The sequence below is a fragment of the Magnolia sinica genome, chromosome 17, assembly GCF_029962835.1.
Source record: "Magnolia sinica isolate HGM2019 chromosome 17, MsV1, whole genome shotgun sequence".
NCBI classification, from domain to species: Eukaryota; Viridiplantae; Streptophyta; class Magnoliopsida; order Magnoliales; family Magnoliaceae; genus Magnolia; species Magnolia sinica.
In genome coordinates, this window is record NC_080589.1 from 22313586 (window position 1) to 22328585 (window position 15000).

At 39.3% G+C, this 15000-nt stretch overlaps 1 protein-coding gene across 1 annotated transcript in view; it reads left to right on the forward strand.

Moving 5' to 3' along the window:
* LOC131231244 (uncharacterized) overlaps positions 1–15000 on the forward strand; it is a 23960-nt gene that overhangs the window by 4287 nt on the left and 4673 nt on the right. The gene's annotated exons all lie outside the window — the stretch shown is intronic.

Below are 15000 nucleotides of genomic sequence, written 5' to 3' on the forward strand. Positions count from 1 at the left end.
TAATATTCACTCCCTTGGGATATTAGCGTTTACTAATCCAAAATAGGTTTTTCAAGGTTCACCTAAAACTTTCACAATTGTGTCTTTCAAGTGGGCTTACACAATTCAAAAACCCCACGCTCTGAGTTTTCTAGATCACCTTAGATAAACCACAAATGGAGATTTTTTGGAATAATCTCACAAACTAGAACAGAATTGAATTACAGAAAAAGTAAAATACTTATCTGTATGAAGATTCGTAAGCAGCCCGGTATAACCAACTTGATGAAGATGTAGATGTTCAACATTTGGTCTCACAAGTTTACAGGGTTCTAAGTCTAGATGATTTTTAATTAAATTAGCAAGAGCTTTGCTTTGATTTTGATATCATGAAAGGGTAAATCAAATATCCCTTTTCAATATAAGAATGGAATAGAGAATTAAAATCAAAATACAAGAGCTACTTTAAAGAATCTTAAATATGCACAAACTAGCCTAAAATGTACTCAAAATAATCTCAGAGTGATTGCTTAAGAATGATAAGAATTGAATAGAAAACTCTGAAATTCGAGCACTATTTATAAGTGAAAAATCGGTTCGCATGACTAGCCTTTGAATAGCTACGACTGGCCTTATCTAAATAGATTTTCAAAAATTCTGGCGCGATAAGATTTTTTAGTTGCACGACTGGCCTTGTGGGTCCCACGATTGGTCGAGTGGCTTGCTCGACTGGTCGTGGACACCACGCGACTGGTCGTGTGAGTTCAGATTACTCGCTGGAAAATGAGTCAAGCTGTCACACCCCTAAACTCGAAAACCAGGCACACAAAATTTCCGATCGCCGAATCCAGTACTGACGGCCTTCGTAGTACCCCATTCTCGGCTCCCAATGCCCATATGCCAGATTCCAATCCTGGGATCCTACAAGGAGGATTTTTCAGCATACATTTATCTTGTAAGAAGCATAACCACAAGTATACCCAAATCACAAGAATAACATCATCATCACATATCCACTAATATAAACATTTGAGTACAATGCTGAATGGAAAAATACATACATATAATAAAAATTCCATAAAAGCTTGGCCGCATGCTCCTGCTCCTGCTCAGCTATGATTGCATCTAGGCGTCACCTGCACACATCTATCATGCATAAGCTTATATAAAGCTTAGAGGGTGGTAAAAGTGTGTGCTCAAGGTAACTGTTAAACACATAGATATCAGAGTAAGCAGAAATACTGATAATCTCATAAGTCATACAATATCATAGTAAGAGGAAACATACTATTAAATCCAAGAATGTTATCAGCCATACCAAGGCTATGCGATGTAAGGCATGAATGCTAACGGCCATATCAAGGCTATGCGATGCAAAAACATAAGCAGCCAATATCATATACTGAGGATGCAAAGCAATATGCAAATCCTGATGAGTCTACGAATACCGTCAGCCGTATCTAGGCCATATCAATGGAGAAACATGGCAACCCAAAATGTTAAATGTTGTGGATATAATACAATATGCGGTGCGAATGAAATGACCAAGCTGGAGTGAAGTCGAGATGATAGTACGTAGTATCGCAGGCTATGGGGTCAATCACAAGGGAATTTTATCCAAACTAGTCCCATACCTAAATTTGGATAGTCAGACTCAATGTGGTAAACTCCTGATCTTTGGTTAGTCATGCGCTCCAACTGAAATCCTGGCCATTGCGAAGGTATACGTAACAAATAGTTGCGCACCACCAGCCCGAGTGGATAGTGAATGAATGAATGAGTATGTAACTCTTGCTCAATAAATCCACATATCAGTACGGTTCCTCTCTGGAAAATCACCAGGGTCTATTACACTCCAACCAGATTGCCGCCCCATCGCGTACAACAAGGTGAGTGGAAGATACCTCACTATCCGCCTGCCAATATTAGGCTCGGCTCGCCGATAGTGGACCCATTTCTCAAGCTGGTTAAACTCAGCCTAGCTTTGTCCCCTCCTCTCGGGCAGGTAAGGCCGCACCCAGACGCGGCCTAATGGTATACGGCCCTTGTGTGCTTATGCATCCACTCGGTCTAGATGTTGGAGCAACCTCTGGAACCAAGAGGGTTTAAGGACTTTCACCTAGGGATATCTATAACACCTCATGTAGAACAGATTTTTAGTGTCCCATCTGGCCATCCACGATATGCTTGTGGAGGCTACAGCCTTGATGTCGCTAGGGCGTACAGTAATCATAATCACACAATGTGAGATGCATGAGTCACACATTCTAATCATGCATCAATCCTGTGCATACCATGCACTCATGTAGGGCAACTCCACCTATCAGGGAGTCACATAAACAACCTACCCTATGGCATATGTAATGGTCAACCACATCTCATATCGAACATACAGATGATGCGTATGGGCATGTAACACGATGCTATGCATGATTAACGAATATAATAATGATTGATCTCACACAATCACTATGAGCCTCTCACATCGCAATGGGCCTTATCTAGTCACGACGGGTCTCATATAATCATAATGCGTCTCTCTCATCGCAATGGTCCTCATAGATTCACAATAGGCCTCATACCATCACAATGGGCCTTACATGGTCATGATGGGCTTTGTACAACACAACCGGCCCCACATGGTTACAATGGGCCTCACATGGTCACGATGGGCCTCACATGGTCACAGTGGGCCACATCACACGGGCTTCATATACATCAAGTGGGCCGTATTACATGGGCCTCAACAATGAGCCTCAACAATCGACCTCGACAATCGAAATCGGTCTCGACAAATCTGAATCGGCCTCGACAATTGGCCTCCATAAACAGAATCGCCCTTGATAATTGGCCTCGACAATTGGAATCGGTATCAACAATCGGCCTCGACAATCAGAATCGGCCTCGACAAATAGAATCACGCTCGATAATCGGAATCAGGCTCGATAAACAAAATCAGCCTTGACAATCGAAATCGGCCTTGACAAATGGAATCGGCTTTGACAAATAGAATGTGCCTAGACAATCGGAATTGGCCTCGACAATCAGTTTTGACAATCGGAATCGGCCTCGACAAACGGAATTGGGCTTGATAATTGGAATAGGGCTTGACAAACGAAATCAGCCTCGATAATTAGAATCGACCTCGACAAATGGAATCGACCTCGACAAACGAAATCGGCCTCTACAATCAGAATCGGCCTCGACAAATGAGAATCGGCTTCAACAATCGGCTTTGACAATCGAAATTGGCCCCAACAATTGGCCTTGACAATCAGCCTCAATAATCAGAATCGGCCTCGACAACGGAATTAGGCTCGACAATCGGAATCAGCCTCGATAAATGGAATCAGTCTCGATAATTGAAATCGGACTCAACAAATGGAATCAGCCTCGATAATCAAAATCGGGCTCAACAAATGGAATCAGCCTTGACAAACGGAATCACCTCGACAGTCAGAATAGGCCTCGACAATCGAAATCGGCCTTGATAAATAGAATCAGCCTCGACAAATGGAATCGGGCTCGACAGACGGAATCGGGCTTGACAATCGGTTTAAGGGAAGGTCACAATGAGGACTTTCAACCATCATTGCCCATCAATGTGGATATTTAACCAACATTGCTCCCAAGGTGTGGCCCATACAAGGGATTCATACACAACGTAATAGGACATTCATACACCGTATTGGGCTGCAACCATGGGCCTCGAATACATTAAGTGGGTCTCATCAATGGTCCACATTAATGAGCCTCATATACAATAAGCGGGCCGCATCATTGGGCCACACCAATGGGCCTCATATACAACAAGCGAGTCGCATCATTGCGCCACACCAATGGGCCTCATATACATCAAGTCGAATACATCAATGGGCCGCACTAATGGGCCTCATACATATCAAGTGGGCTATATCAATGGGACGTACTAATGGGCCTCATACATATCAAGTGGGCTACATCAATAGGCCGCACTAATGGGCCTTAATTTTGGAATAGGTGGGCTTGCACCTTCGAAATGGGCACACCAAATGATTGGCATGGATGAACAACACATATAACAGTGGGCCGCACGTCCAGCGAACTGGACGACGTGGTTATAACACATACATCAAGATGGGTCCATTGCATCTCAAGGTGGGCCTAATGGGGCAACCCATAACCCAGGAAATTAGGTGGATAGATTGCCTATAATGCATGCCTCAAGGTGGGCCTGTTGCACCACAAAAATTGGCCCAATGGGTAGCCTATAATCCAGGAAAAATGGATGGGCATCCTGGATATACAGCAAATTCATCTAGGTGGACCACTATCCTGGGTGTTGCGAGTTTCCAGCACATGGATCATGGTGGCCCTAGTACAGATGTACATCACGGTGGGGTCCACATCCAGCTTAACCGCACGGTAAGGATGAAATACATGCAGCATGGTGGCCCACGTCCAGCCCAACTGGACAGATTGTTAGATATACAATCATACATCAAGGTAGGCTCCACATGCAGCAAACAGATGTATGACATGAAGGTAGAATGCATACATCAAGGTGGGCCACGGACGGACAACATGTAAATAAAGTACATATGTCAAGGTGAACCACACATAGATGGAAGGCGTGGCATACAACACATTATCAAGGTATGGGTCCACACAGCCCAAAACTGGCGAACAACATGGATGTAAAACAGATACATAAAGATGGGGTCCACCTGCCCACACGTGTGGAATGGGCCTCTCGTCTCAAAACAGATGGACGAATGGAGAAACACATGCATCGTGGTGTGGCCCACATCCTCAAATGGATGGACAATGGGGATTAAACCCATACATCACTGTGCACCCCACACCTACACCGTCCAGATGGACGGTGTGGGGCAGAATAAATACATCGAGGTGGGTCCCACCCGCACGTGTCACACGTGTGAGGTGGGCCCACGAGTTGCTGAGGGATGGACGACATATACCTCATGATGGGGCTCGTAGAGCCTGCTGCGTCAGTATAGCAGCTTGCTGTTGGTAGGAGGTACACCAGCCAATCCGTAATGGATGGAATGGATACAACATGCATCATGGTAGGCCCCGCACCCTACACGTACGTTCATGCAGGGTGGGTCCCACCGTCCAAACAATGGACGGTGTGGAGATAACATATACATCAAGTGGGGCAGGCCCCAAAAATTCACGTGGACGGTGTGGATTCCACGTTATCAAGGCAGGCTCCACCATCCAGCTGCTGGACGGTGGAGAATATGTATATAATATATAATATATAATATATACATCAAGGTGAGTCCACTTGGGGTCCACCAGCTTGGGTATAAGCTGCTACTTGTTTATCCCTTCTTCCGGGCCTGTTCAGACGGACAGGCAGCAGTCCCGTCCGCTGGACAGTCCAGCAAGGTGGGTCCCATGGGTAGATGGCATGGATATGATACATCATGGTGGGCCATAGACACATACACTAGGTGGGCCATGGAACATGGGAAAAGAGAGAGAGAGAGAGAGAGAGAGAGAGAGAGAGAGAGAGAGAGAGACGTAAGAAGGGGAGGGACCCCTCCACTATGGGCCCCTCTAGTTTACAATCACATACATCAAGATGGGTCCCACCATAAGTGGGCCCTTAAATCACAAAATCAACACATAAAATCACCCACCAATCATCTTCTTGAACTTCTTCTTCCACCGATGCGTCCTAGAGCTCCATGGAATGCACTTCAACGGTTGAGATGATGCTTGGACGGTGGAGATGGGAGGTAGGAAGGTGGGCCACACTAGCTTCTCCATGGAAGCCATGGACATTGGGTGCTTGGTTGCTTGGGAGGAATGAGAGAGAAATGAAAGAGAGAGAGGTTGTAAGGAGTGAGAGGGATGGGTGATGTGTACTTTGACTTGTAAGGGATGAGTTGCTTTGAGTTTGGGGTTGCTTGGGGATAGGGTATGTACTTGACATGTGAGGTGATGTGGTACTTAATTGATAGGATGTGACGTGATTGATTTGAAAGATTATCTTGGGTATGCAAATGTGCAGCGTTTTCCTCGAACCAGAAGCAGGCTTATATCTCCTGGCCTGGGTATCGCCTCGCCATGTAATACGCGGCGTTGGAACCGCGGCGACGACGCGATCGCAAGGATACAAGTTTCGAGTTGAGCCGACTCTGATATACGGGACATGACTTAGGATCGTGTGCAAATGTTGATAACAGATCGCGGGTCTCTGGAATTCGACCGGGAGGCCTGCAGAAGCCTATGGAACAGTACATGCTAGGATACGGGTCTTACACGAGCACTGCATGACTGGTCAAGCACTATTCACATGACTGGTCGAGTAGTTTCCAGGACTAGTCGTAGACCAACAAAAAAATTCTAAAAATTCATAATAAATCCTGGACTGGTCGAGAAAATTCTAGGACTGGTCGAGCTAGTGCTAGGGCTAGTTGAAAGAGTAGAATTTTACACTTATAAAATGACCAAAATGACTTACCACAAGTATGAAATGATCTAATCATGATCTATGGTCAATCTAAGTCAATCATACCTTACTTGTGAGATAGAACATATGAACCATCAAGCTATCGCTTCAGTAACTTTAATTCTTGCGCTCTTCGAAGCTTGAACTCGACATATCGAACATAGTCTTCAACTAGGTCTTGAGTTCTTGAACTTTTCTAGTTCTAAATCTTGAACTGCAATGTTCTTGAAAACTAAGTCTTGATTTCATCAAGTTTAAAGATCTCGGTAAGTTCATTGTATATATCAGCAAGATAAATTCAGCACGAACAGAACAAACGTTGAAGATTCAAGATAAATTCAGCATGAATAGAACGAACGTCGAAGATTCAATGTGAACAGATGCACAGGCTTGATACAAATCAAGATACAAACTTGAATTGGTTTGGCACACCAAAATTTGACAATACTTAGGGTTTATTAACATGGCACTTTCAATCTCCCCCTTTGTTAAATTTGTGACAAAACCAAAATTACAATATGCATAATAGATATTCAAAGAACACATTCCATAAACATATTATGATATGATCCATAATCAATAATATACTAATAAAAAATCAACTCTCCCCCTTAATCCACACTACTCTCTGCAAAAAAAATATTAGCCCATTCATCATAGCTATCATATCCTCATATCATTCAACAATGATCTCCCCCCTTTTTGTCACAACATGACAAAGGAAGCGAATAATGATAAAGGAAGATAATAAGAGAGCAAGTAGAATTAATAACTACTAATCCAAAGCAAATAAGACAAAGTATCTGAACTGATACCATAGATAAGAGTTTAAACAACATTTTCCAAGCAGTTATAGGGAAAAGAGTTAGAATTAAGTTATTATAGATACATCCAAATCAAAACGAAACTAGTTAGATCCTAAAGAGGGAGTAGGAATAGATGGATCAATTTGATGTAAACCCTTATTAATGCGCCTCATATATTTGCGCATATAAGCAAATTGAGAATCTTAGGTTACTCAAAGTTGAGCCACCTATTCCTGAAGAGTATGCAACCTCTCAGCAAAATCAGAAGGCTGATAATCAGGGTCAGCCTCAAAATCTGATTTAAGTTCATCAAATAAATCATCCATATTAACGTCTTCTTGAGGTAAAGCGTCAACATCTTCAGCTTCTTCATCTCCTCCAGCATTCCCATCAACTTGACTAGGTGCCAAGTCCAAGTTCATCTTGTTGATATTCAAATTGTTAAATGGATGAAGATTAATAGAACCTTCCCCAACAGATATAACTACCAAAGCATGAGTAGCTAAAGCAGTTATAAGATAAGTGAAAGGAATATCGTTATGACCAGGGTGAAGACAAAACTGAATAATATAATGACGGATAAGAGAAGGAAGACAGATATGGATGCCAGTTATAACAGAATGCATAATGCGGCCCATAAAAGAGGTCAGCTCAGTCTTGTAACCTGATCGAGGATAGACATTTGAAATAAAAATACGATGCAAGACCCTGTATCTGGGTAACATATATTTGGAACTGAGCGCAGTACCATCATTTCATTCTACATTCATGTTACAGAGAACTCTTGTAATAAATTGTTTAGCATTTTCAGAAGGTCTAGCTTGCAAAGTAGATATGGGTACACCGTTATCAACAATAGGTATATTCATGATTACTGAAATCAAATGACGGTCTACCTTAATTGGACCTTCTTTAGTTAACACAATAAATGTCAAATCATCTTGAGAGAACTCAGTAATACAAGCGTAGATGCCCTGCGCAATGGATCGGTATGCAGAACCACCTCAAGATAGTATGTTTTCCCAACCTACAGCATGAAGGAGAGAGACAATGTTGAAGCGCTCAATATGATTAACAAGGACAACACTCTCAACAATAACATTTCTAAGACAGAAATACCGCATACTCTCAGGATCCTCTTCGGAAGGCTGAAGATGACACACGGTAGTGGGTGTGAAACGGGAAGAAGAGGGACCGCGAGTGGTTCTCTTCCTATTTCTTCCTTCCATTGCAACAAGATAACAAAGAAATAAGAAGCAAAAACAAGATTAAGGATGATCAATGAACTTAAATACATAAGAAAATAAAAAATGAAGCACTAACCGGAGAGTAATCGGAGATGGGTTCGACCGGTCGTGGTTGGGCTTGATGGAGAAGAAGGAAATTAAGAAAAATCATTTTTTCCCAAATAAAAACCCAATTCACGCATTTCACGACTGGTCATGTACATACTCGATCGGTCGTGTCACGAGTGGTCGAGTGTGTACTCGATTGGTCGTGTAACATAGAAAATGTACAATTTTGCATATATTTAAATTAAAAAAATATAAAATAATATATACATACATTATGATACAAATGAACATAAATCATCAATTCATATTGCACATATCAAGATCAAATTTCAATTTTGCAAATCGATTTTTGTCGAGCGATTTTGTGAATACATCGGCTAGTTGATTCTCAGACTGAATATATTCTAATGAAATTATCTTTTCTTCCACCAATTTATGAATATAATGATACTTAATGTCAATGTGCTTGGTTCGTGAATGCTGAATAGGATTTTTGAAAATATTAATTGCGCTTGTGTTATCACAATATAACATCATAGATTCTTGCATAATTCCGTAATCGCTTAGTATTCTCTTTATCCATAGTTGAGTGCATACATTACCTGCAGCAATATATTTAGCCTCAGTATTAAAGAGCGATACAGAACTTTATTTCCTACTTAACCAAGAAACTAGATAGTTCCCAACATAGAAACAACCACCACTGGTTTATTTACGATCATTAATGTTGCCAGCCCAATCAGCATCCGTGTAACCAGCTAATTGCACACTAGCATCATGTGGATACAAGAGATCAAGATTAGCTGAACTAGCGACATATCACAAAATTCGCTTAACAACAATCAAGTGGGACTCTTTAGGGTCCAATTGATATCTGACACAAATTCCAACTTTAAAAGCAATATCCGGTCGACTCTTAGTTAAATAAAGTAAACTTCCTATCATACTACGATACAACTTAGGATTCACACTCTTACCTGTTGAATCCTTAGAGACTTTCAGAATGGTACTCATTAGAGTATCAAAATTCTTCCCACTCTCAAATCCGAACCTTTTAACTAAGTTCAGAGCATATTTGGTTTGAGAGATGAAGAATCCATCAGGAAGCTGTTTAATTTGCAACCCTATGAAATAATTTAGTTTTCCAACCATGCTCATTTTGAATTTGAATTTCATAAGATCTGCAAACTCAACAGACATGTTCGCACAGGTAGATCCATAGATGATGTCATCAACAAAAATTTGCACAATTAAAATATGATCTTTATGTTTCTTAACAAATAATATTTTATCTACACTCCCCATTACAAACTCATGACTTAATAAGAATTTAGTTAATTTCTTGTACCATACCCTGGGAGCCTGTTTCAAACTATAGAGTGCCTTTTTCAGGTGATAAACATGATTAACATGCTTAGGGTCTTCAAAACCCTTTGGTTGTTCAACGTATACTTCTTCATGCAAATCACCATTTAAAAATGTACTCTTAACATCCATTTGATATATTTTGAATTTTTTAAAGCACGCAATGGATATAAACAGTCTGATTGATTTAAGACGAGCTACTGGGGCAAAGGTTTCATCATAATCAATACCTTCAATTTGAGTATACCCTTGTACAACCAGCTTAGCCTTGTTTCTAATTATGTTACCAAGTTCATCAGACTTATTCTTAAAAATTCATTTTGTTCCAATAATATGTTTATCAGTTGGTCTTGGAACTAAATACCAAACGTCATTTCTTACAAACTGATTGAGCTCTTCTTGCATAGCTACAATCCAGTTTTCATCAGTAAGGGCTTCTTTTATGTTAGCCGGTTCCATCCGAGATGTAAAACACACGTAGTTACACATATCTTCTAATTGTTTACGAGTGCGTACACTAGTGAGGGAATTTTCAAGGATTTGATTAGTAGGATGATCTTTATTTAATCGTAGTTCAGTGTTATTTTGATTAGATGAAGAATCTGGTTTATCAATTTGAAAAACTTCATCATCTTCTGAACTTGAGACAGGTGTATTCATATGATCATCAATAACCACATTAATAGATTCTTGTATTACATCGGTCCTCTTGTTGAGTACCCGATATGCTCGACTATTCAGAGCATACCCTAATAATATCCCTTCATCACTTTTGGTATCAAATTTACCCAGATGTTCTCAATCACGTAAGATATAGCATTTACTGCCGAAAACTCGAAAGTATTTGACAGAAGGCTTCTTAGCAAATCACATCTCATAAGCCGTTTTATTATTTAATTTTCTAATGTAAACACGGTTAATTATATAATAAGCAGTATTTACAGCATCAGCCCAGAGAATTTTAGGAAGCTTCATACTATTTAACATTACATTAGCCATTTCTCGAAGCACCCTATTTTTCCTTTCCACTATCCCATTTTGTTGTAGTGTTTTGGGTGCAAAATATTCATGTGATATTCCTTGGTCACTACAAAATTTCTCAAAACTGCTATTTTCAAACTCATAACCATGATCACTACGGATCCTAGTGACTTGTAACTCTTTTTCATTTTGGATACGTTTAAGTACCCTTTTTACTTCGTCGAGAGTTTTAGATTTCTCTCCTAAGAAGACTACCCAAGTATACCTGGTAAAGTCATCTACAATGACTAGAATATACTTCTTGCCGCCTCGACTCTTTGTTCTAGTTGGTCCTATGAGATCCATGTGGAGTAGTTCGAGTGGTTTAGATGTGACATTGGAGTTTATCTTTTTTGTGAGCACTCTTGGTTTGTCTACCAATCTGGCACTCGCCACATATCTTATCCACTTTTTTTATTTTGGGTAGACCTATTACCAAATCACTTTTGCTCAATCTATACAAGTTGCGGTAGTGTACATGTCCTACGCGCTTATGCCATAGTTCGGTTTCATCGGTATGGACCATGTAACACGATAGCTTAGATGAGCTTGAGTCACTAACTATATAGCAGTTCTCAGAAGTTCTGTGACCAGTTAATATTACAGAACCATTCTTATTTAAGATTTCACATTTTTGGTTTGAAAATTTTACACTATGATTATTATCGCAAATTTGAGAAATGCTTAGTAAATTATGTTTTAAACCTTCTACATTTAAAATATTTTAAAAAAGAGGGAGGTTAGGGAGTTGAACTGTACCATAGCCAATAATTTTGCAGTTGTTACCATCACCGAATGTGACTGAACCATCAGTCATGTCTTTAAGACTGGTGAACAAAATTTTGTCACCTGTCATATGTCTGGAGCAACCACTATCCAGGTACTACTTTGAATGACTCATGGCTTTGAATGCGGTGTGGGCAACCAAACAAGCAACCTTAGGGACCCATTTCATTACACTTTTGGGTTTAGGAATATAGTTGGTCTTTTTCTGTTTATAATTGTTATACGTCCTACCCATTGAGTTAGATTTTAAGAGCTCCTTAAGCAAGTTTACAATTTTCTCAGCTAAAGGATTACGGTTCTGATTTTTATAGTTGATATGGTTCTTTTTAGGATTTAAAGACTAAAAAGTTTTAGTCATTTTAGAAATATTTTGATTCCGAATTTTTCCTTTTGAGTTAGAAGACTCTCCTTTAACAAATTTAGGAGGAGTATTCTTATATTTGGGAGGAGTATTTTTATCATAGCCCAATCCAGATTGATCACCACATTTTTTGGATTCAGATAGAAATTTTTCTAATTTAGGGTCACCTTGGGCATACCTCCATGTGTCCTTCAAACTCAAAAGTGAAGAGACTTCCAGTTTTAGGTTTTCACTTTCAGATTTTAAGTTTTTAACTTGGGACGTTTTGAAATCTAAGTCACACTTAGTTTTTCCAAAGTAATATAAAAGATGTGATTTTTTCAAAACCAGATTATCAAAATTCTCTTTCAATTTTAAAAACTTTTCTTTCTGAAGTTTTAATTTAACAACTATTTTACAACTTTCCCTGTATAAGGCATCATAAGCATCCTTAAGATCTTTTTCATTCTCATGATCACTTCCCAGATTTTCTTCACTGGTTGTATCATTATCTGAGAAAGTGAACTTGGCTAGAGTCATTAGGGCTTTAACATCATTACCCGACTCAGTTTCAGAATCTTCTGACTCAGAAGAGGCTTCAGAGCAGGAAGATTCATCCCATGTAGCCAACATACCTTTCTTTTTAGGTTTGTCCTTTTTAGGACATTTGTTTGTTAGATGCCCATATTCATTGCAGTTGTAGCATTGGCTGTCTTTTAAAGATTTCCAATTTTTAGATCTTGATATTTTCTTTTCAACGGGTTTTTGAACATCAACCCTCTTTTTTACTTTTGAAAATCTTATAAATTTTTTTAGCTAAAAGGGCCATATCATCTTCAGAAGTGTCTAAATCAGAATTATTATTTTCATGAGAAATACTTTTAAAAGATTTAAGGGCAATAAATTTACCTTTCGAAGATTTAAAGTTTAACTCGTAGGTTTGTAACGAACCAACCAGTTCTTCAACCTGCATATGATCTGTGTCACGAAGTTCCGGAATGGCCGTGACTTTCGAATTGAACCTTTCAGGTAGTGAGCATAGTATCTTTGCACATACTTTGCTTTCTGGGATGCTATCTCCAAGACCCCACATAGAGTTGACTATGTCATTCAACTTGGTATAGAAGTCCATGAATGTTTCACTTTCTTCCATACGTATTTCCTCAAACCTAGTTGTGAGGATTTGTAGTTTAGATTTCTTGACAGTAGTCGTACCCTCGTGTGTCATTTCTAAGATATCCCAGGCTTGTTTCATAGTATCACAAGATATAATTTGTTTGAATTCATCTGGCGATAGTGCGCAAGTGATTGCATTTAAAGCCTTGGCATTGGCAATACTCTCAGTTCTCTGAAGAGTGGTCCAAGTGCTATAAGGAGCAACTTTTAGAGTTTTAGTTCCATCAAGGCCTACAACTTCAACAGTATGTGGAGTCCATTTAGTTATTATGGCTTGCCACACATTCTCATCAATAGACCTCAAGAATATTCTCATTATGGCTTTCCAATAAGCATAATTAGAGCCATCAAAAGGTGGAGGCATAGTGATAGAAAGGCTATGAAAATTTGACATCTTAAATGCTCAGATCGGCTAGCTCAAGAATTAAATTCAAATAAACACGCTATTAGGCTTTGATACTACTTGAAAAGGCCGAGCAAAATGTCCTGGGGGGGGGGGGGTGGGTGAATAGGACAACGCCAAATTAAAATAATAAGCAAAATAAAAATAACAATATAGCCAAAAGAAAAGCAAATAACCAAAGGAAATAATAACCTCAAAAATTAAGTATTGAGAGGTTGATATAAACTTGGTTCTAAGGACAACCTAACATCAAAAACCAATGGTTTATGGCAGGACAACCTTACTAGAATGTGGGTGAGTATCAAAAACTCAAACTGAAGAGGATATGAAAGAAATAGAAACTAATCTATTATAACATTCACCACACAATGTTGAAATGCAAAGATTACAACATTCACATCCACAAATACATTCCACAATCTTAAACCATAAAAGATAAAGAAATCAACCACACATCCACCAAATACAAAGAATTATAATGGTTCACTTGTGTGTATACCAACTGTTAAATAACAGCCACACAACTACTCCACTCCTAATATCCACTCCCTCGGGATATTATTGTTCACTAATCCAAAATAGGTTTTTCAAGGTTCACCTAAAACCTTCACAATTGTGTCTTTCAAGTGGGCTTACACAATTCAAAAACCCCATGCTCTGAGTTTTTTGGATCACCTCAGACAAACCACAAATGGAGATTTTCTGGAACAATCTCACAAACCAAAACAGAATTGAATTACAGAAAAAGTAAAATACTTATCCATATGAAGATTTTGAAGTAGTCCGGTAGAACCAACTTGATGACGACGTAGATGTTCAACGTTCAATCTCACAAGTTTATAGGGTTCTAAGTCTAGATGATTTTTAATTAAATTAGCAAGGGCTTTGCTTTGATTTTGATCTCGTGAAAGGGTAAATCAAATATCCCTTTTTAATATAAGAATGGAATAGAGAATCAAAATCAAAATACAAGAGCTATTTTAAAGAATCTTAAATATGCATAAAATAGCCTAGAATGTACTCAAAATAATCTCAGAGTGATTGCTTAAGAATGATAAGAATTGAATATGAAACTCTGAAATTTGAGCACTATTTATAGGTGAAAAATTGGTTCGCACGACTGGCCTTATCCAAACAGATTTTCAAAAATTCTGGCACGATAAGATTTTTCAGTTGTACAACTGGCCTTGTGGGTCTCACGACTGGTCGAGTGGCCTGCTCGACTGGTCGTGGACATCACATGACTGGTCATGTAAGTCCAAATTACTCGTTTAAAAATGAGTCGAGCACTACACGACTGGTTGAGCACTATTTACACGACTGGTTGAGCAGTTTTCAGGACTGGGCATGGACCAACAGAAAAA